Source organism: Mustela nivalis (assembly GCF_964662115.1).
Source record: "Mustela nivalis genome assembly, chromosome: 16".
In the NCBI taxonomy this organism is placed as follows: Eukaryota; Metazoa; Chordata; class Mammalia; order Carnivora; family Mustelidae; genus Mustela; species Mustela nivalis.
The window spans coordinates 60,226,825-60,248,503 of NC_139035.1; the positions used below are offsets into that span (position 1 = coordinate 60,226,825).

The following is a 21,679-nucleotide window of genomic DNA, read 5'->3' on the forward strand; positions in this document are numbered from 1 at the left end:
TTAAGTATTACCTGAGCTAGAAATGTGGGCTTGGGAATCAGAATCCCGGAACAGCCATTTATTCAGCTGTGTTTTACCCTTGCATATGCAGGTTTGGTGCACTGCACCTACTCTGCTTGCCTGTTACGAAGATAGCACAGAGTCTGGGCCTGCTGTAGACACTTAATAAATGTTATTATTGCTGATTGCTGATGATGAGACCTCAAAAGTCTCCTTACTAGTCTCTCTGCCTTAGTTTAGGCTTAAGTATCCTCTGATCTGGACTATTACAGTAACCTCTGAGCTGGTTTCTCTTTTAGAATCCATCACCCAACTACCTTAGTTGTTACCTTTCTAAAGCAGACCTCTTTGATGGCTCACTAATGCCTTTGAGAGAAGCGAAGACTTTCACACATGGCATCACAAGATCCTTAGCAATCTAGCCTCAAACCAGTTTTCCAGAATGCTCTCACTTAACGTTAATAAACATAGAAGTGCCTACTAGAGGCCAGGCACTAATAGAGCTTACATTTTAATAGGGGAAACTAGCAATAAAAACAAGGAAATCACAGATCGTGACTGAGATTTCAATGAGGCATGGGAAATTTCTGTCATCTCTTTCCTGCTTCCGCCCCTCCCACCGTGAAAAAAAGAGCATGTTTTGAGAAAGCATTGCTTCTTGACTCTGAGTCCCAGAATGAGACACATGGCTTGGCAGATCCAAACCTGCTTTGCAATCGGGAGCTGAACTGGGGTGAACTCAACCAAGGTTAGCGAAGCCTCCTAGCTCAGTCACAGCCAGCCTGCAGGCTTGTGTGTGAGGCATAAATATTTATTGTGACTCACTGTGAGTTTGGGTTTGTTTGTTATTTTAGCAAAACTGAATAATAGAGAACAAAGAGCCCTTGCTTGTGGACTGAATGTGTGGGTAAGGAAAAGAAAGAAATGAAAGCTTCTGTTCTCAGCATCAGAATGGAGAAAAGCATGAATTATTAAGGTAGAGGAGATGGGTGGGGGAAGGATTTGGGGTAGGAGAGTCGAGTTCAGGTTTAGACATCTGTAGTCTGGGTAGGCTAACTGCTGCTGGACAAATGACTTAAAATAGGAATGGCTGAACACAGTAGAGTTTTCTTTTCTTGTTCACAAAACAGTTCAATGTGGGTCTTCAGTGGAAATGTTTTATACATTTATTCATGAATCTAAGCCCTTTCTACTTTTGATCTGCCAGGCTCCATGGCTTCATCTCATTGTGTGGGAAGCTGGGAAATGATTAGCTGGCTGCTTGAGGTGAAGAGAATTTGGGGAACAACTAGCCAGTCTCTCCAGCTGTAACTTATTTGGGGGTGCCCTTTAGATATCTGGAAGATAAAGAGTTGCTGTAAGAGCCTGGCTCCCAGGTCTGAGCTTGAGATACACTTTTGGAAATGGAAGACATATGGATGGTATTTAAAATCACATGAAGAGAGAATAGAATGAGGTTTAGGACAGAGGTCTCTACTATTGGCTTTTCAACATTTGGAGGTTTTAACAAAGGAGGAGCAGCTAGTAATAGCTCCAACAGCTTTCTCTTCCACCTCTGTTCATATTCCTCACGCACCACGACTGCTCTCATTTCGCTCTCTTCTAGATTTTCCCTAACGTCATCCCCTGCCCTTAGCAGATGACCATGGGTCCCCTCCTTTCCATATCCCTAAAAATCCCAAACAGCAGTCTAGCCAGACTCATTCCTGGCTAGCTTGAACATGGTCAGAAATGTTTTGCTGCGCATCAGTGGAAGTTCACAGGGACTGTCCAACTACACTATGTTTCTTAAATTCTCTTCTAGTTAGGTTGGCTCTTGTGAGTGAGTTCTCCCTAATGGAATGTAAACGAAAATGAGGTATGCTCTCTCCAGACCTGACCTGTGCAACTGCCTGCTCTTGCCTTTCGCGCTGCTCGCAAGCTGGAGTGGTGATGACCAGGGTGACCTTGGGTGGCAGACCTACCGTCAGCCTGGGTCCCTGCATGGAAGAGAGCTTCTTGCCAACCTGGACTAGCTTCTGCAGAAAAGTCCCATGAGCAAGAAGTAAGGATTTACTTTGCTTGAGCCATTTCATTTGGTGTTATAGCATTTTAGACTCTTCTAAATATATAGAAATTAGGACCAGGAGGGGCACCTGATTGGCTCAGTTCATTAAGTTTCTGGTTCTTGGTTCCTGCTCAAGTCATGATTTCAGGGTTGAGAGACTGAGCCACATGTCAGCTCCATGCTGAGTAAGGGACCTGCTTAAGATGCTGTCTCTCCCACTCCCTCCTCCCTTTGTCTTCCACCCCTGCTCATGTGTTCTCCCTCTTAAAAAAAAACAACAAACAAACAAACAAACAAACAAACAAAAAAACCATTAGAACCAGGACTGGCGGGCTGCCATAATAAAAATCCCAAATATGTAGCATTGGTTTAGCAGTCCGTGAGGTGAATCCCTGCCACAGTGGTGGTGGCGGGGGAGGTAGGGGAGGGAATATAGTTGGTAAAACGCTTCCTGGGAGAACCAGGGAGGCAAACAGAGATTCCTCTTGAGCCTGTAATTATGGGAAAAGTTGGAAAGTTGGAAAGAATTGGAAGAAGAACTTCCAGAAAGAAAGAGCTTTCCAACTCCGTCCTAAGTTGGCAAGAACCAGAATTTTAAGGTGAGATGGCAGCTGCTTGCTGCTTTTAGCAAGGTACAGGTCCAAACACTTTGGAGCTAGATGCTTTTGAGGATTCAGGATTTTTCTAAATTTAGAAAGTTAAGAGGGCATATACTGTATAGTACAAAATGCCCCAAATCAAACACATTCCTATTTCTGCAGTGAGATGTCTCATTATTTTCACACTAAGAAGGATAAAGAAATAGCTCACATCAATTTAGGTCAAGTTTCACTACCAGAGAGTTACAGAAAACTTTGGTTCTCAGAGCTTTTTGGGCTTCAGATTTATGGATTAAAGGAATTGCAGACCTGAATTAAAAGAGATGAGTCCAGGCAAGAGCTAACTCATTTTTTAAAAAAGATTTTTTTTGTATTCATGAGAGACAGAAGTAGATGGAGAAGCAGGCCCCTTGCAGAGCAAGGATCCTGACCTGGGACTCAATCCCAGGATTCTGGGATCATGACCTGAGCTGAAGGCAGACGCTTAACTGACTGAGCCACCCAGACTCCCTACCTAACTTATTTTCAAGCGGACCAGATAGAACAGATAAAATCCAGTATTTGAGGCATCTCTGGATTGTACCTCAAATTGCAAGAGATAAAAACTATCCTTGCTGGGGTACCTGGATGACTTAGTTGGTGAAGCGTCTGCCTTCAACTCAGGTTGTGATCTCAGGGTCCTGAGGTCGAGCCCCCACATTGGCCTCCTTGCTGTGCAGGGAGCCTGCTCCTCCTTCTTGTGTGTGTGTGCGCGCTCTCTCTCTCAAATAAATAAATAAAATCTTAAACAAAAAAACTGTCCTTGCTCAACCCTGCCCCCCGCAGTTAAATTTCTCACTCCAAAAGAACCCAGCTCTGAGGCAAAGATCAGAATAAGTGTATTGCCTTACTGCTGTGTTTGGTGTTTCAGATGGCCTTGAAGTAGCCTCTGTACGTTAGGAAAGAAAAATCTATGAGTAGCTGCAAATCTGTATTCATCTCTTTATGTAAACTTTTGTTAATACAAAAAGGTTTCTACCGTATGCACAGTTCTTTGTTTTGCTTTTAAAATTTTTTTTAAGAAAAGATTTTATTTATTTATTTGCCAGAGAGAGAGAGAGAAAGCACAAGTACACAACCAGGGGGAGAAGCAGGCTCCCCGCCGAGCAAAGAGCCTGAATGGGACTCCATCCCAAGACTCTGGGATCATGACCTGAGCTGAAGGCAGACACTTATCCGACTGAGGCGCCCAGGTCTGTACCTTTTAAGTATTGAAATAAATGACCAGCTTTTCTTCGAGAAAGAGTTCGTGAATTTACACCTTTACTCCATGACACTATGCAAGAATGAGCATGTCTCATACCAGCCGCAAAGATAGGGGGCTGTGGTGCCATGCAGCTCTGGAGGGAACCCACGGAGCTCACAGCCTCTGTGGCTCCAAGCTGCTGGCCTGCCTTCCGGTTTCATGGGAGCAACACTGCATCCCCTCATCTTGGCTCTCATTGCTTTACCTTTGTGTAAGCCTGAGAATTATCCATCTTCCTTTTTATTTGAATCTTTTGTGTCTACTTCTAAAAGCTTTATGTAAATAAGGATGTCAGCAGTTTGCTCTCCTGTACAACAAATATCTTTTTCCTGGTTTGTCAATGCTTTTTAGGCTGTATTGATTGATCAAAGAGAAATTTCATGAATTTATACTTTTGTGTGGTTACATTTATCAAACTTCTGCCTTTAGAGCTTCTTGGCTTGGTGTCCTTCTTGGAAAAGCCTTTTCTGCTCCAGGATCTAATACAAATTACTCACGCTTTATTCACAAATTGTATGGATGTATTTTTAAATTTAAATTTTAATTTATTATTTTTTAGCGAGAGAGTGAGTATGTAGGTGAGTGGGACGGCAGAGGGAGGGAGAGAGACTTTTAAGTGGACTCTGCACTGAGGGAGGAGCCTGACACGGGCCTCCAACTCATGAACCTGAGATCGTGCTTGACCTGAGCCAAAATAAAGAGATCCTTAACCATTTGAGCCACCCAGGGGCCCCTCTATGGATTTATTAAAAAATTTTGATAAATCTGGAATTAATGTTGGCATAAACTATAAACCCAGCCTTATTTTTTCTAACAATTCTCTTATTTCCCCTCCCCTATTTTACTGACTAGATTACCTATAAATCCACTAATCAGAAATGACACCTTTATTATGGACTAAAATGCGTGGATATTTAGGTGTATTTCTGGGTTAGCTACCTTGCTTCACTGAGGTCTTTTTCTTTGTAGTAAACAATTTTTTTAAAGGATTTTATTTATTTATTTGACAGAGAGAGATCACAAGTGGGCAGAGAGACAGGCAGAGAGAGAGAGAGAGGGAAGTAGACTCCCCGCTGAGCAGAGAGCCCGATGCAGGGCTTGATCCCAGAACTCTGGGATCATGACCTGAGCTGAAAGCAGAGGCTTTAGCCCACTGAGCCACTCACGCGCCCCAGGTAGTAAACAGTTTTAATCATGGCAGCACTCTGGGTTTTCTGAGAAGTTATCTTTTTGATTGGTGTCCTCGATGTGGTCTGTGGAATTGGGAATGAGGAATCAGCTGGCAAGATTGGTGGTGCCAGGGCCAAAGAATTAGCTCGTGTGGCCGGGACATGTAGGGCTGAGGACTTGACCTTTTGTGGTTGGTATGTTTGGTGGGACGGGGGTCAGTGACTCAGCCCGTGTGGCTGGGACTGCCAGGGCCACGGCCAAAGGGGACTGTGTGAGTGGTGAGGAGTTGGGTTATCACTGGGGAATTGGCTGAAAAAGCAAACATATTGAGAGTAATGGAATCCAGGTTTCTCAGAATCTGAAAAGGGAATTAAAACACGGAAAAGCAAAGGCTGGAGGAAATGCTGTGTGTTGGTTTTGAGTCGGAAATGTTTGTGAACTCATATCCGTACGTGTAGACAGACTGAGGTGGACACGCACTTATAGGCAGTGTGTGCGTGGTCATGTACTTTTAGCTCTGTCTCCAGTGAGGGTCTAGAAGTATCCCAGTAGCAATGAGTATAACCAGTGCCCAGCTCTTGGTTTCTAAATACTGTTTCCCACTGAAGGGCGCAGGGGATCTTTGGATAAATGGCTGATTCCAGATCCGGAAAAAACAAGTGCAGTGTGAGCTTCGGAGATATTTTTGTGCCAGAAAGTAAAGATTGTTCAAAGAATAATAAGGGGTATGTCATAAGGACGTAATAATCAGCTTATGGGAGCTTACCCTGGCTAAAACTGGGGCAATTGAGCATCAAACAAATAATAATAGTAGCAAACACAATCCGCTCAGTAAAGCAGAAGCCCAGGAGTCCGTACTGCTATAAATAAACCCACAAATAAATAAATAAATGGGGGAGAAGAGAAGAGAAGACTCCCGGGCACAGTGTAATGCTAACTAGTATTATAAAGGGAATGATTAGAATTAGAAGCACCTTGCAATCATTAGAGTAATAATTGATCCAGGTAATATTCATTAGTGGATGTCACAACGGCTCGGTAAATGTTTGCCGAGGAACAGAAGGTTGACATCATTTCTAAGTGGTCTCCGCACAGACTGCATGCTAATTGTTTGGAGATTCATACCAAATAGCCCTCAGTTAATTTCACCACAGAGAATGCTGACAGACATATCTTATAAATGTTAGACTACCACCAGTACTCGGACAAATGAACACTGTGGACGTCCTGTTGGCTGTTGTTAGAAGAACACGGCATCACTTTTGGGGTATCAATGCCAAGAATATACAATTTGCATGTAGTTCCAAGGAAATACCAGCTAGATCCACACTGAAGGCCTGTCACTCCACTTGGGCCACCAAAACAGAAGACCATAGACTCAGTGGCTTAAGCAACAGACATTTAATTCTCACAGTTCTGGAGGTTGAGATCAGAGTGCCGGATGCAGTGAAGTTCTGGTGAGGACTCTCTTCCTGGCTTGCAGCTGGCCACCTCCTCACTGTGTCCTCGCAGGGCAGAGACTGAGAGACAGAGACAGCGGGTCTAGAGAGGGAGGCATTTCTTCCTCTTCTTACAAGGATACTAATCCCATCACGAGGACCCCATCCTCATGAGGTCATCAAAACTTCAACAGAGAAGGCCTCCCAAAAGCCCCATCTCCCGCTGGTGGATGGCCGACTGAGGGGTCATGTGGCTGAACCCCAAGAGTGGGCAGCCGGAGCCCAGAGAGACACTCAGCTGCCAGAAAACAGGGACCTCAGCCCAACCACAGAAAAGAACTGAATTCTGCCACAGCCTGGATGAGTTCGAAGAAGACCCCAAGCTCCAGATGGGATGCCTCGTCTATACCTTGGTTCCGCCTCACGAGAAATACATTTCTGTTGTGTTAAGTGCCCCCTGCCTGCCCCAGGCTGTGATACTCTGTTTTGACGGCCAAGCAGATGAGTCCTGAGGTGCACCCAATGGCTGGCGGACTCGTCTTATCTAAGTAGTTCTAAATACAGTCAAAAGTGTGAGAGTCTAGTTTTCAGTGGCTGGAGAGCTAATGGCCTAGCTTCAGAATGAAGGAGGGACTGGGTGGGGTAAAATTTGTTGTTTTTCTTTTTTGCATAGCCAAAGAATGAGTCAGCCGCTCCGGAAGAGCCCAGTTTTATGAAAAGCTGAAGGCCTGTAAACACTTAATATCCTTTAAAAACATTATTTTGAACGGGCAACCATTTTCACATTCTTTGTTTTCTTTTTATTTTTAAACGTTCATAAATGGAACTAATGCACATTCTTAAAATCAAATGGGGGTGGGAAGGGAGAGATTCAGAAAATATCATGAAAATGCTGATGCATGTTTTTTCCTGTACAAGGGCTGTCTCCTGCCTCAACTTGTCCTGTTCCCAGATAGGACCTTAATAATTTCTTTTTATCTCCTTGTGGTGGTATCTCCATATACCTCAACAACACTCTTACACACCATTTTAAAAATTTATCCCCTTAGCACCGTGCTGGTCTGTGATGGGAGAGGGTTTAGCTCACCTCCATCAACTCTGACTTCCCCACCCTCCCAAATGGTTCTAGCCTCAGTCTCAGTTCCTTTACTATAGTCGGGCATCTTAAAGCAAACATTAAAATTCCAACTTAAAAAAAAAAAGATTTTATTTATTTTAGAGACAGAGACCTAGGGGAGGAACAGGGGAAGAGGGACAAGCAGACTCCATGCCGAGTGGCAAGCCCAATGTCAGCCTCAGGGTCACCACCCTGAGACCATGACCAGAGCCAAATGCCCAACTGACTGAGCCACCCAGGTGCCCCTAAGTCGCCACTTCTTATAATGCTAGTCCTAGATTACTTACTGACTTAATAATAACAAGCAAACAAAAACCCAGCAAAAATAGCAAAACATAAAAAGAAATTAATGGTTTATAGACCCCAAGAAAAAGAATTTTCAGCAAAGTACAAAAATGTAAAGCATTCCTTTTTTTTAAATTTTGTTTAATTCTTTATGTGGAATCACTTGGAATGTCACTTCCATTTTAAATAAATTGATAAGAAACTAAATTAACTAAACTGAGTAAGAAAACATAATGTTGATTATAAAATTCTTGCTTTCATAAAAATTCCTTAAACAGTGGGGAAAAAAAAACGCCTCAGTTTCTTATTCCTCAAATAAGAGACAGTATTTAATTTCCCACTGTGAACTGAGAATCTTAGTACTTCTCCTGCCTTCAGCCCCTCTTTGCCCGATTTCATTCCCCTGCTTTTGACAGCTATAGACGCACTTTGACCAAGTACAGATTAACATTTGCACTGGCTTGCGTGGGTGGCTCAGAGGGTTAAGCGCCTGCCTTCAGCCTTCTGTTCAGGTTGTGATCTCCAGATTCTCGGATCAAGTCCCACGTCTTCCGGCTCCCAGCTCAGGGGGAGCCTGCTTCTCCCTCTGCCTCCCGCTCCCCCTGCTTGTGCTCTCTCGGATGTTTCTCTCTCTCGCAAATGAATAAATAAAATATCTTAAAATAAATAATTTTAAAAGTTCATACTTTGTTTTGAAACTATGTTTAATTTCTCCGTAATTTATCTGTAGTTCCATTCTACAAGTCAGAAGTCAATAACCAGTGTTCATATGATTATGATGGTGTAAATACTGTTTATGACAGAACCGAATATTGTGTTGGCCTCGTTCTCCGTATTTCATGTCATGACCCGCTACCTCTTAATGGATAAAGGTGCTAAACAGAACATAATGAACGTACGTTCGTGTTCCTTTGTAACTCGGGATCCTAATTGTGAACCCTAACTATGTTTGCTGTAACCTCGTGCTGTTGTTCCTCCAGTAGTAATGATAGCTATTATTTATTGAGTACTTACCTTTTGGGGTTAACATAGAGCACGAACTTAGTCAGAACACCTGGCTTTTGCTAAACTGTAACACAGAAGTGCTGGGGGCGATGGAAGGTTTTGGAGAAGGGCGTGGGCCTTGGAACTCTTGAGGCCTGTGTGACCACTCTGTGGTTGGAGTGCTGCGGGGAGTTACCTTCCCAAAGCTTTCTTAGCCCAAACAGCCACCCTGGGATCCAAGGGTGTGTGCATTGTCCCTTAGGCTCTGTTTAGCAGCACTTCTAACACATGCAGATTAGCATATCTTTCCCCTAAACAGATTCTCCTAGTTCCTGTAAAACCCCTTGTCACACTTCGTGTGCTTAAGAAACAGTGATAAGGATTTGTGATGATCCTAAAGGACCAGTAAGACCAGGAACAAAGGAGAGCGATGGGTCTGGTCTCTGAGCGTTGATCCTCTTACCTCCTCCTCTCTTTCACAACAAAGTTTGGAGTAATCTCTCATCCTTCATGTAAGGATTGCGGGCTGGTCCAGGACCTACCAACTGTCAGGCATTCTGATAAGCAATATTCTTGTTTTGTCTTAATAACCATCTTGCATTACGTTATTTTTCCAGGGGAGAAAACCCAAGGTAATAGGCAGGCGGGACTGGATTCGAATAAAAGATGGACACTAAGTTGGGTTGACCAACTCATCCCAGCTTGCCTGGGGCTTTCCAGTGTTAGTGGCTCAAAATCCTGTGCCCTGGGAACCCCCAAGGTGGGGGGACATCATTGGTCATCCTACAAATCCAGACTCTCTCCCTTCTTTTAAAATTATTAACAACAACAACAGTAATAGTAATCAGCCATTTCCATGACTTGGGATTCATCGCTCTTGAGTTAATCATCTGGCAGTGGGTTGTGTGAATTGGGAGCTCTTACCAAAGCCTGGACTGATGTTAAAACTGTAAACATCTGGGGTGCCTGGGTGGCTCAAATGGTTAAGCATCTACCATCGGCTCAGGTCATGATTTCCAGGTCCTGGGATCAAGCCCCATGTTGGACCCCCAGCTCAGTGGGGAGTCTGCTTCTCCCTCTCCCCCTTCTTGTGCTCTGTCTCTGTATCTCTCTCAAATGAATAAATAAAATCGTTTAAAAAATTGTAAACATCTGCAGGGAGGTATGCCATTTATTTTTCAACACAGTAAAAGATAGTCTTCTTAGTTGGTCTCTATTAGGATGGTAATTTTTATGCATGAAGTATACTTTAGGAACTCCCTTTGCTGATTCTGCCTCATGTTCATACCTCTACCACAGAGCACCTCAGAACTCACACGTTAACCTGCTTCTCTGTCTACACACTTGCGTGGGACTCATCTACTCCCGTGACTTTAAATTTCATCCATGGGAGCTAATGATTCCTAAATATACATTGTCAGTGTGGATTCTCCCCCAAACTCCTGACACAGAGGACCTCCTGAACATCTCTTCTTAGAGGCAGGGTAGTCATCTGAAACTTAAAATATCTCTAAGTGAATTCCTTATACTTCCTGGAAAATTCGCTTCTCTCAGAACCTTCTGCATTCCAAAAATGGCAACTCCATTCCTCCAATTATTTGAGCCGACTTCAGAGTCAACATTGACTTTTCTTTTAATGTCTTATACTATATAAAATCTGACAAATCCTCCATAATGCATCCAGAATCTGACTACCTCTCACTACCTTCCCCCTAAAAATACTCTGGTCCAAGCCAAGTCCCACTTGGTTTAGGGCCATAGCCTCCCGACTGGTCTCCTTTAATTCCATCCTTGCCCATCGATAGTCTATTACTAAATAAAATTCAGTAATTCTCTTAAAAGTATTGTGTCACTCTTCTGCTCAAAGCCCACAGATTGCTCTGTATCTCACGGGAAGGGAGAGCCCAGCACTCAGGACCGTCTTGTGTCAGGTGATGCATGTCCTGTCCTGACTCCATCTCTGGTCCCCCGACCTCCTTGTTCCTTGAAAACTCCAGGTATGGTCTTTCCTATTCTCTTTGCCTGGAAAGTTAATCCCCTGATTATTGGGAAGCAGGCCCCGTACAAAATGAAAATGTGGGGATTCTTATTCAAAATTTATTAAGAGTTTCAAGACTGGGAGGGCAGAGCATGAATCCCAAAATGGGGCCCTTCTGAGCATGTGGCCGAGCGAACGTCCGAAGGTCTCCCCACCTCAACAGCTTCAGGACTTGGTTTGAAAGCCATCTTCTTGTTGAAGCCTCCCGTCCTGACCACCGTATTTAACACCTCAGTGCCCACCTCCCCACCTGAAGCTCCTTTCAAACCCTCCATGATTTCCTCTTCCTCTTGAGCTTTTCTCGCCCGTGAACACATGTGTAGTTTACTTAACTTATTTTGCATTTTCCTGACCTCGCTGCATTAAAAGAGATGAGGTTTGGGGTTTTGTTTTCATCGCAGCTCTATCCCCTGCACTCAGAACAGTGCCTGAAAGAAGGAATGAAGGAATACATTGATTTTGTGTCTTCTGGTGGAAATAGACAAGCTTTTAAATCCATCCTTTAGAGAGAAGATCCTGTGAACTTGCAGTATTTGTATAAAAATAGCACAAGTCGTTGGGGCACCTGGGTGGCTTGAGTTAAGCCTCTGTCTTTGGCTCAGGTCATGATCTTAGGGTCCTGGGATCGAGCCCCCTATCGAGCTCTCTGCTCAGTGGGAGAGCCTGCTTCCCCCTCTCTCTCCGCCTGCTGCCCTGCCTACTTGTGATCTGTCAAATAAATAAATAAAAATCTTTAAAAAGAAATAACACAAGTCGCTTGTATTTCCTTCATTTTTTACCCGAGGACATGCTTGGACCACAGAACAGCTGGACCAACTCTCTTTCCAGAATTCAGGCTCTCCGCGTGCACGTTGTCTTGTGCACTTCTGCCTCTCCTTATAAGGTTCTGAAGTTGCTGCTGTTTTGACTTCTTGGCTCTCTTTTCCTTTGGAAAGTAACATTATAGATAACATTATGGTTTAGAATTAAAAAGTTTCAGAGTGAAAGGCCTTCCGTCTCTGCTCGCCCCGTCACCTCATTCCCTTCCTCCGGAAGAACAAATATTATCTGTCAAGCCCTCCTGTGAATCCTCGCAGAGATACTCCCTGCGGAGACTGTGCTAGGCGTGGTATGGCCTCTTTACTTTTCACCAAATGATTCGATCATAGTGCATGAGGACGGGACCATTTCTGCCTCCATTTTGATTGAGGTTCCAAGACTCTGGTTCCAAACACTCCCTGTTTTGTAGGGAGATGGCAGAGGACCTTTGCAGTACTCGTAAAAGAGTACTGAGAACTGGTTTCCCAAGTCTTGAGCCTTTACCACTTAAGCTGTAAAAGAATCTGGGAAGGCCAAGGTGGAGTCAAGATTGACTAAGAGCTCTTGCCTCGGCCTTTGAAGTCACACCCATTCCTACAGGGAAGCAGGCTTTTTCCTCTCCTTTAGCCTAGGGCTGAAGGTAGCTCTTAAACCGAGGGGGACCCCCCCCCCCCGCCCCACAGACGACACTGGCAATGCCTGAAGCCTTTGGAGCTGTCGTGACTGTGGCGATGCCACAGGCTTCCACGGGAGAGGTGCTGCGGAACCTCCTGCTGGCACAGCACCGTCCCTGTGACGAGCCCCAGAGCCAAACACCAAATCCACGGCCTCAAATGTCTCTAGTGTCAAGGTCGAGGAACACTGGCCCAAGGAGAGGGGCTTCTTTGGGACCACCCGAGGAGTGGTAAGATGGCGCTTGCCGTTGGGGGACACAGGGGACTGTTCTTTGGCCCATGTGTGGAGGCTGAGGCTGGCTCGCTGTGCTCCTGGTGGAGAAGGGGATGGGAGGTTGCCGAACAGGGGACCGCCTGAGTTCCCGGTGTGTTTGGTAAAAGGGTGCAGTCGGGGATTCTTGTGGGCCCTGATAGCAGAGGGGGACTGTGACATGCAGAGAAGAGCGAGCTCAGCGTGAGAGGCTGGAGAGCACTTCCAGAAGCTGTGGAGTAAGGAAGTGGTCAGAAGTACTTACTTGTGCCAAGGGAGCCACAGGGGAGATACCGCCAGTCCTGGCGGGAAGCTGTGGTGTGTGGTTGTCTTCGAAACACCTCCCAAAGGACTTCAGGAGACTGCCCAGCAAGCGAAAGACAGCTCTCAGCATTACTGGTCACCTCAGAGTTTGGCTGTCACTGCAATGGCACATAGAGAATTAAATACAAAGCCACGAGAAAGACTGTACTTGATCCGGCTCCTGCTGACCTCTCTAATCTCATCTCCTGTTGTAAGCCACGGAGACCTCAGGCCTTTGCACGTGCCTTCCCCACCACTGGCATGACCCCCCCCCCCCGCCATCTTTGCACCATTGTTTCCTCTCCTCATTTGAGTCTCCTCGCAAAAGTCACCATCTCAGGGAGGCCTTTCTCGAACAGCCCATCTAAAGCAGACAAATCTCTGTTTATTATCTCCTGTGCTTGCTTTGTTGCTCTTCAGGGTACTCAATACCTGACCTTTTGTTACACATATTCACTACCACCTCTGTTATCCATATAACAGATAATGTAATAGCCGTAGAGGAAGACACTTCATCGTTGTGCTTCCAGGATCTGGGACCATTTCAGTGTTTAGGAGGGGACCAGTAAATATTTGTCTAGCAAGTCAATGAATGACTCTTTGGGCAATGCCGTTGTGGTTTGCTGGGCTGTTTGATTTGGCTTCATGTCCGTTGAGTGAGTGAAGTCATGGCTCTGCTTGAAGGCGGGCTCTGAGCCTGTCCCTTCTCTGACACGTTTTTCCCTATCACATACCCAGGCCCTGGAGCAAAAGACACCCACTTCACATAGCTTTTCAGGGAAAAAGCTAGCCAGGACCTTGCCAAAGACACCCATCCTTGCTTAAAGACTCAAGTGAAAAGTTTGTGAATGAAAAGAGGGTAACGACTGACCGGCCGGGTCCTTTTGGTTTTCCTTAAGTGAAGAATGTCTGTGTCTTGTGTATATACTCTAGCTGGAGACAAGTATTTTTAAATCAAACATAGATACTAATTGTTGCTGTTTTGGTAAATCAAAATGAGGGGCACAATGGAATAAGATGGTCCACAGATCTGTTATTCAGACATTATTGTTATTATTTTAAAGATTTACTGTATTTATTTTAGAGAGACAGAGGGCAGAGTAGGGAGAGGCAGGAGGAGAGGGAGGGAGAGAATCTGAAGCAGACTCCACACCCAGCCCAATGCGGGGCTCGGTCTCATGACCCTGAGATGGTGACCCTGAGATTGAGACCTGAGCTGAAACTGAGGTTAGGATGCTTAACCAACTGCATCATCCAGGCACCACCAGACATTATTATTTTAATATTCAGTTTACACTATTACTTTTTTTATGCATGTAAAAGAGAATATATTGAAAATGACACATATTTTAAACAACATATTGAAATGGCATATGCTCACAAGCACTACCCCCTGATATTTTATGGCTGTATATTGTAACATTGTATGGCGGGAGCCACTATTAGTGTTCTTCTAATTCCCTCCCAGAATGAAACAAACAAAACCTGTACACCTGAATCCTGACTGTCACCTCTGGGTTCATCTGCTTGTCTATCATTGCACCTGTGTATCTACGAGTCAGTTTATCTATTACTTATTACCTTTCTGTCTTTTTTTGGATCTTTCTTTCTATGTAATCTATATCTATGTATTCGTTCCTTTGTTTTATCTTTCTACCACCTATCTGTGTGTGGGTCTTTCTCTCTTTATGCATTTATCTCCCTAGGTATCTGTTTAGGTATCTGGGTAACGAAGTATTTATCTTTCTATGTATGCATCTATCAAATATCAGTGTGTTTATGTATCTGCGTTATCCATATATTTATCTGTCCTCTGTCTCTATCTCTCTATTATCTATTCATCACTCATCTATTTATATATAAATATATATACATATGTGTGTACAACCCATTATCATCTATCTGTATTCCTATCTTTCTGTTTCATTTACACACAAGACTTTCTGCTCTGCAAACTTTGGCACCTTGTTTCCTTCACTCAGCACATCTTAGAGACCTGCAAGAACCACCCTGTTCTCTTCTTTGACTATGGCATTGTATTCAACATATCACAGGGATGTTCAGTAATACCTTTAGAATTTCTCTTGTCCTTATTTCATTGTGCTTTCTAATGTACACATTGTGCTCTATAATGCACACATGCACGCACACACACGCGGTTCAGATACTGTCCATGACAAGAATAGAACATGGCTACCACCCAACGACCCCCAGAGACTCCTCCTCAATTACAGCATTATCCCTACCAACTAGAAGCTACTCCATCTTGATGATTGTGATAACAATTTTCTTGCATTTAAAAAATTTTACCATTGGGGTGCCTGGGTGGCTCAGTGGGTTAAAGCCTCTGCCTTTGGCTCAGGTCATGATCTCAGGGTCCTGGGATCGAGCCCTGCATCGGGCTCCCTGCTCATCAGGGAGCCTGCTTCCCACCCCCCTCGCCCCGCCTGTCTACTTGTGATCTTTGTCTGTCAAATAAATAAATAAAATTCTTTGAAAAAATTTTACCATCTATGGATGCATTTCCAAATAAGATAGTTTATTTTTCTGTTTATGAACTTTAGTTAGATGGAACCATTTTTATGAATTCTGTTGTTTCTTGCTTCTTTTGCTCAATGTTATATTTATAAGACTGACTCATATTGTGGCATGTAGCCGAGTGTATTCATTTTTATGGCTCTGTAGTATTATTCCATTGTATATCTAAATCCCACTTAAAAAAATCAATTCTAATGATTGTGTTCACTTGGATTGTTTCCAGTTTGGGCCTACTATAGAAAAGTGCTTTTATGAACATGGTTATAGATATATTTTGATGCATATGTGCACCAGTTTTTAAATATATATTTCTAGGACTTGAATTTCTAGGTCATGTAAGCAACCACTTTACTGGGTAGTGTTTGCTGTTTCTAAATATTAGCACCCATTCCTCCCCACACCCCGAAGCATAGGAGATTTCTTATTGCTCAGCAACCTTGCCAACAATCAGTGTTGTCAGGCACTTAATTATTTTTATAAGTTTCCTGCCGTTGGTCAATCTAGTCTCTCTCTCCAAGGAACCCAACCTCATAGAATCTCCTGGCAAGCTTTTGTAAATATGCCTGGAGTATATCTCCTTCTTAGTGGAAATGCTAGGTCAAGGTACAGTAAATACTGATAGCTGTGGCCAAATATTCCTCCCCAAGAGGTCCTCAGTCAATGTTCCCACAGTAGAATATGGGAGCCTATTTCCCCCACATCTTCAACAACATTGGCTGTCATCAAATACTAAGTCAATGTCATAGGTATTTCACTTTTGTTTTGATTTGATTTATCTAGTTATTAGCAAGTTTTAATATGTATTCATTTGGATTTAATGGCTGACACTGTTTTTTCTTTAAAGACTGTCAGCTCTTATCTTTTGCTCATTTTCATACTGGATTGTCGTTTTTTTTTTTTTTCTTATTAACTTATACAGGCTTTTCATCACTTAAGGAAATTAGCCCTTTGCTGCCATATGTTGTTGTAAATATCTTTTTTCATTTAATACCAGTCTTTAGACCTTTCCAGGCTACTTTTATTCCATAAAAAATTGTGTATTTAAAATGACCAACTGTTTGCTTTATGGGCTCTAGGTTTTTATATCCTTCTTAGGAAGGCCTTTTCCAACCTGGACTCATGCTTTTTTTTTTTGAAATTCTATGGTTTATTTTATGTTCAACTCCTTGACATGTGTTAAATCTTTGATAATTTGGGGTTAAGCCTTTGAGGCACCAAAAAGGAAGGAATGCAGCAAGAACCCAGCTTTTCCTTGCTAACAGTTTGTCCGTGGATCCATGTTTTTCCTCCTTGTTTAAAATGTCACCTATATCAGAAAATAAAATGCCATATGTATTTGGGTCTATTTTGGGATTCTCTATTTTGTTTCCCTGATGTCTATTTTTTCCTCCCAGTATTAAAGTAGTTTTAAATTTTGCTCACTGAGCAAAGGCATTTTTTTTTCCTTCACCAAAAAGTCAAAGCCAAACATAGACACAAAACACACAGGTACCAGGAGTGCATCTTTGCAAGGTTGTGTGGGACAAAGGTTACTGTGTGGCCACTGGCACAGAGGGCAGTGGGCTGTAGGTCCCCGGGGCACAAAAGTATAATGATCTGGTAGATTCTTGATTGGTAAGAATTCTGGGTACACACAAAACTGCAAGTTAGGCAAATAATACATATTAGGTCCAATATCTTGGGGCAAAGTCTGATTTCGTTTGAAATAGCAGCATATCTAGTGACTAGTTGATTAGTTATCTCTGTTTAAACGGTTAACAGTGCAACCAAGCTGGAGGTATCTGTTTTCCCGTGGTAGTGGGAAGGAGGTGAACCGTGACCTACTTCACAGGAATGGGAACTGATGTAGTGAAACTCTGGCTGTTTTATACCCTCAAGAAATGGCTCTGTGAATATACGTTATTTGTAAATAAATAGCCTTTAAATAACACAATATACTTTATTTTTACTATTTTGAATGGCCAGCTCTCTCGAATGCATGATAGCCACCCCTCTCTTATTTCTAAGATTTTCGCTACCAGAGTTCAGGCACGATTGTTAAATCAATCCTCTAGGACAGGCAGAGAGAGGAGCAGTCGGGCCCCAGTGCCTGAACATTCAGCAGGGCACCGAGAGACTCGTAAATAAGTAATGACAGCACAGGTACTAAATGCTCTGTGAGGGTGCTTGGAGAGTGCAGACTCAAAGCACCCAGTACCACCGGACCCCTTCCGTCCTTTCCTGGAGCAACCAGTTTTGGACTCTTTCTGTATTTGATTTTCCTGATGGTTGCCTCCTTACCTCTGTATATGATGCGTGTGCTGCTTCTTGGTATATCAATTTTAGACGTTGCTTCTTGACGATACACCATGACCATCGATTCTCATCACCCTGTACCCACCCCCTCTCCACCCTGTACAGTTACATATTCTTCCTCCTCCTTCCATGATCGCCTGGGTGCCCTGTGTTCCTGCCCCCTCTGCTGGGGCTCCTTGCGCCCTTCCTTGTCAGGCCACTCTTCGGGATCCTGGCTCTGCAGGACACCCCTCCCCAGGGTTTGCTGGTCCCTGGACATTCCTGGAAATTCTGCCATGGCCGGGTTGCAAGTCCTGTGTGCTGAATGTTACCCCACCCTGCTGAATGTTCAGGCGCTGGGGCCCGACTGCTCCTGCTTCTCTCTCCTCCTCTTTGCTGGTGCCCTCACTTCACCCATGAGGTTAAGCTCTGGCCCATCGATATTTTTCTAACCTTTGTCCCCAAGGCTCTGCTTGGGCTTAAGATCCATTTTGCACATGTGCAGTCCCTTCTGGTGTTCAGCGCTTGGGGAGTGATCTCATCTCAGAAGGAATCTGCTTGGCTAACTTAGCTTCGTGCTCAGATGCGGGAGGTGGGACAGACAGCAGCCCGGGCTTCCCTGGTGACACTGGACTGTCATCGATTGTGTGGGAGCACCTGTAGAAGACAGGGAGGGGGGCGGCTGTGAGAACACAGCCTCATGGACAGATACTTGATGGGCTTTACTACTGCAGCCCCTCGGAGCGCTGGACGGGTGTGGGGTCCTAGGTTGGATGTGGGAGGGGCACCAGGTGGGGTTCCCAAGGGGGGCTCCCAGGGCACACCTCCTTTCTAGGGCCAGGAGGCCTGCTCTAAAGGCCATGGTGAGCCATTCCCAGGAGTTATAGAAGGATCAGAAGGTGATGCTGTCATAAGGCCAAAGTGGGCCCACGCAGCCTCCAAGGGACTCACGGTTTAGGAGGCGAGAGAGACTCGTAAATAAGTAATGACAGCACAGGTACTAAGTGCTCTGTGAGGGTGCTTGGAGAGTGCAGACTCAAAGCACCCGACCAGCCCTCTCCCCTACTTTCTCCTGCCTCAGGTGGTAGAAGCCCAAGGCTTACAAAACCAGTTTTCTGGAACCTCCTTTCCGGGCCAGCTTCAGTATATGGGAGTGGTTGGTACTCAGCAAAAAGAGGAGTAACATTTATTGCCTCTGGGAGGAACTGGTGGCTGGAATGCAGGCGGGGAAGGAGAGGCCTTCCACCTGTGAACGTTTTGAATGTAATACCTCTGGTACTTACTCATATGTGTAAACATACTTTAAAAAACAGCCAAGAATGACCAAAAACACTTTCAAAGTGTCAGGTGGGGGGGACCTCAAAAGGGGAGGCAGTGTCGCAGAAAGGAGGAGCTGAATGAACAGACTCAGGGTCCAGGCCCCGTGCAAGATGATCAGGGGAGACAAGTTACCCGCAGGCACCTTTTCTGCACCAGTGTAGACGGGGTGCGAAGGGTATCATGAGTGGTTACTGAGGCAGGTGCTCTGTGTTGCTGCACGTTCCCACTGCTCTGTGTGCATGCATGTTTGCACATGCAGGGGTGTGCCTGCATGTACACACATATGTTTGCAGCGCACACATGTGCATGTATGTCTGCACACACAGGTGTTTGCACATGTAGGTGTGCACAGGTGTATGTGTTGCGTGTATATTTGCACGCATATGTGCATGTTCACACACATTTGTGTATGTATACCTATGTTTGCACATGTAGGGGTACGCATGTGTTTGTGTGTGAACACACATTTGTGCATGTGCAGGAGAGTGTGTGTGTGTGTGTGTGTGTGTGTATGTGTGTGTGGTTAACAACCACTGATAGCTCAGTGCCCATGTCTATTAATGAATCAGGAGTCACAAAATGGTGATATTCTAATCCAATCCCTCCTTCCTTACTTGTAGTTTGAATATGTCTATTAAAAGAAACTTCCTTCTACTATTTGGTTCCCTAATGGATCAGTTCCTACAGGAAAGGCAGAACACATGTCTGATTCTTTCCCTTTATTTACCATTTCTCAATAATATGTTCTTCCCTTATCATCTACTGAAGGTGATCAAATAGGGTTTTAATTTTTATTATTTTTTTAAAAGATTTTATTTATTTGACAGAGATCACAAGTAGGCAGAGAGGCAGGCAGAAAGAGAGAGAGAGGAGGAAGCAGGCTCCCTGCTAAGCAGAGAGCCTGATATGGGGCTCCATCTCAGGACTCTGGGATCATGACCTGAGCCAAAGGCAGAGGCTTTAACCCACTGAGCCACCCAGGCGCCCTGATCAAATAGGGTTTTTAAAAAGTAGTTTAAACCCATGGATCTAAACGTATTTGATGCTTTTCAGTTGATTGCAATTATTGTTCTTATTGATCTCTGGTTATTACTTCCTCACCAGTGAATGTCCCCTGAATCCTGTTTATACACCCTAATGGTCATTTTCCATGAGGTGTTACACAGTCACTATTATCTTTCCTGCCTCAGACCTGGAATCAGCCATTTCTTCAAGAAGCCATGGTTTATTTCTTTGTTTCTTTCTCTCTCTCTCTCTTTCCCCCTCTTCCTCCTCCTCCTCCTTCTTTTTCTTCTTTTTTTTTTTTGTAAAGTAGGCTCTATACTCAGTGTAGAGCCCAACGTGGGGCTTGAACTCACAACCCTTGAGATCAGGACCTAAGTTGAGATCAAGGGTTGGATGCTTAACGGACTGAGCCACTCAGGTGCCCCAGCCATGGTTTCTTTTAATGGTAAAAATATTTCAGGACCAGAAATGATCAATATTCAGGCCTGGGTGGCTCAGTGGGTCAGAGCCTCTGCCTTCATCTTGGGTTGTGATCTCGGGGTCCTGGGATGGAGCCCCGTGTCCGGCACTCTGCTCAGCGGGGAGCCTGTTTCCCCCTCTCTCTGCCTGCCTCTCTGCCTCCTTGTGATCTCATCTGTCAAATAAATAAAATATTAAAAAATTATTTCAGGACCACAATATTGGCACAAGATGTGTTCACTGATACCGAGTTGATCATTTTTTCTTGGCCTTTTCAGTGGACAGAGCAAGGGAATATTTTAGATAAAATAGCTCACAAGTTACTACTGATACTTCTCTTTTCAAATGCAGATTTTAACTTAGCCTCTTGTATTTGTGTCGCCTTTCTTTGTCACCAAGAGCCCTGTTTCTCAGGAATGGTGGGATAATAGAGTCATGTGACATAATCACTCATTTGCTGTTCATATACTTCATATATGAGTCTCGCTCTCAGTCAATTTTGTTAACCATTTCAGCCTGATCTCAACAATACTGTAAGGAATTAAGGGAGACGTCTTTATTCATGCCATGAACACAGTAGAAAATAGATTTTCCTGCCTCCTGAGCCAGTATGTGGGTAGCATCCTGGGATTTGGGGAAGTGGTTTGGACCAGTAAAAGTGGCCGGTGGCGAGGCTGTGACAGCCCATGATGGAATGGAGATGGTTGGTCTAGAATTGGGTGATGTAGGAAATGGGACAAAACTTCTTCCCAAATATACTGTATGGAAACTCTTTATTATATAGGTGAGGGCTCTTGAACCAATGACACTTGGATTTCAGTTACAGTCAGCATTTTGCTGTCGGTATTTGCCAAACAGCCACAGACCCGACATGTCACGTAGTCCTGACCACCGTGTGGGTTCACATACTTTATACCCATCTGCCACCTGATTCTCACGAAGCACTCTTACTTATATTCTCTCATTCAAGGGTCACATCCCACTCAGGAACTCTTCTTTCTTCTGGGTGGGGGGACTGGAAGCCCCCCATCAATGCGCAGGGGCCTCAGGAACACCCCCCAAAACATGGAGGCATTTGCGTTCTATTCCTGGGG

At 44.3% G+C, this 21,679-nt stretch overlaps 1 protein-coding gene across 4 annotated transcripts in view; it reads left to right on the plus strand.

Annotated features, from left to right (window-relative positions):
* The window catches only part of RXRG (retinoid X receptor gamma), a 205,893-nt gene that overhangs the window by 1,893 nt on the left and 182,321 nt on the right, over window positions 1-21,679 (plus strand). For all 4 annotated transcript variants that reach the window (XM_082702293.1, XM_082702290.1, XM_082702291.1 and 1 more), the window contains one exon: window positions 3,735-3,878. The gene's annotated coding sequence lies outside the window, so the exon portion shown is untranslated. Of the gene's footprint in view, window positions 1-3,734; window positions 3,879-21,679 lie in introns of those variants that run through there.